Source organism: Cryptotermes secundus, unplaced genomic scaffold (assembly GCF_002891405.2).
Source record: "Cryptotermes secundus unplaced genomic scaffold, Csec_1.0 scaffold2210, whole genome shotgun sequence".
Taxonomy (NCBI): domain Eukaryota; kingdom Metazoa; phylum Arthropoda; class Insecta; order Blattodea; family Kalotermitidae; genus Cryptotermes; species Cryptotermes secundus.
In genome coordinates, this window is record NW_019735601.1 from 191,370 (window position 1) to 193,632 (window position 2,263).

Here is a 2,263-nt window from a genome sequence, read left to right on the forward strand (position 1 = left end):
GTTTTAGAATTACTAATTTTGAAGCAATTTCATATTTTCACATGAACGTAGTATGTATAGCGACAGGCGGCGGACTGGATGACCGAGAGGTCGGAATTCGAGTCCCGGTAGGGTCTAGAATTTTCTCTTCTACAAGTCGTCCAGACCGGTTGTGGGGTCCACCCAACCTCCTACCAAATGGGTACCGGGGGGTAAAGTGGCTGGGGCGAGAAGCTGACCACTCACCGTTAACTAGTGCTGAGGTCAAGAAAATGTGGACCTATGCATCCACTCCCCTGTAGGCCTTCATGTCGTACTGCTTAGTTAAGCACAGGGACAACTTTACCTTGCATAATATGTATGAGAAAGGACTGTAATCTGAGAAAATCAACCTAGAAATTTGACAGGTTCACTTGTTTTAAGCCCCACAAATATGAAAAATGGTTTTTACATTGTCGCCTGTCTGCCTGTGTGTTTGGATGTGCACTTTGCAAGTGTCTGATTGATTGAAAGGATTTCATTATTGGGTATTCAAGGTTTATCCATTATAGGTCAGTGCCAGGTGAATGTTTTAGTCTTAGAAATATAGGCAAAAATGTGTAATATCAATTTTTAAACCTGATTTACTAGTTTTATGGATTTAACTGTACATTAATTACTAACCAACAGTGGTCTAGCAGCAATCACTTTCATTACCAAGTTAATGTAGCCAGTGTCAGTTGTACATGAGAAATTATGTGCATTTTGTTTGCACCTACATTTTAATATGGTGACAACGTTCATACATGATACCCATATCTGTGACAATGCAGGTTTTTGTTTAAATTTCCTTGTTTACTGATAGCTGGCCCACATGGTAAAAGATTTATCCTTCATTGTATTATATTTTGTCACTCATTAGTGTTTATGCTGTTCTTGTTCAGTTTTGCAGTAGGTTATTATAAATATTGTACAAATAACATGGGGGCACACGGTAGCATAATTGGTTGAGGCACCATGTTACAAGCCAGAAGGTCGTGGGTTTGAGTCCTGATGAGGTGGATTTTTTTTTCAATTGACCTAATCCTTCCAGCCACACTATATTACTGAGTCGACTCAGCCTCTAACAGAAATGAGTACCAGGAATCTTCCTGGGAGGGTATAGGGCGGCTGGCACGTAAGGCTGACAGTCTTACCACCATCTATGAGCCGATTCTCTAGGAAATGTGGGAGCCTCAGTGTCTCACAACCCTATGGGTCTTCACAGCCTGTTACAGGGATATCCTTACAAATATTCTGGGATTAAGCTTATGTATTTGTGGTAGGCCTAACTGTGTACAAAACTAGAATTTATGTTTTAGGTGGTTTGGATGTATTATTTGTGAGCATGAAACTCACTCAGCTACTTTGACTTGAAGTAGGTGAAAATGTGCATTTGACATGCTCACATGTATTCAGGACTAAACACATTGGTTGTTGAAGTGTATAGTCTTTTGTGTTGTAATCCCATGTAGTTTGTAGAGAGCCCAGTATTTCAGTGGAGCATTGATAATTTATGGAGTACATTTTCCTAAATAAAACACTATAGGTGGTATCTTCATATTGGGGGAACATATTGCCTCCATCTTCAGGGTCAAAAAGTAAGCAAAGAAAGGAACCAGCCTCCTTCTGTTGCTTTCTTTCGTAGCTTGTACGTTCTTTTGAAACACCAGGCTGTCTTTGAGCTACATGACTTTACAACCCAGCATACCATACTCTTTCATCACTACTGCCATGAGACGGTCAAATTCAATATTGGTCGTTTTTTCTAGCAGTGTTATTTCTGCTTTTGGGCACACTTTCTGGCTTGTGACATTGCAGTTACACCACTGTGTGCAACAGTTGGAAACAGAATGCTAGCTGAAATTGATACTTGAATACTAAGTAAATAAAAATTTGGTAATTATATTCAAAACTATTTCTTATGCAACCTTTAAACATGACATTTCAATTTCCAACTGAATAGTGGTCCCGTATTTTTAGGCACAAATACATGTGAAATGGTCTCCTGAGAATAAATGTTTTCTGTCATCCACCATATACTCCTGTGACCTTCAAGATATTTAATAATATTGTTGAAAGAGAATGTAATGTTTTGAACTCAGTGATGCATAGCTTTTGGTGCATGTAAAGACTTTAATAAGAGTTTAATTTCGTGTAGAGGTACCTTAAAAGGCATAATTGTGTGACAAACTAATTACAGTAGAACTTGGTTATAACGTCATCAAAGGGACCTAAAAATAGTGTCGTTATAAATGAATGTCGT

The 2,263-nt window shown here is 38.5% G+C and overlaps 1 protein-coding gene across 5 annotated transcripts in view; it reads left to right on the plus strand.

Moving 5' to 3' along the window:
- The window catches only part of LOC111869724 (threonine--tRNA ligase 1, cytoplasmic), a gene marked incomplete at its 3' end in the record, with an annotated part of 29,108 nt that overhangs the window by 455 nt on the left and 26,390 nt on the right, over nt 1–2,263 (plus strand).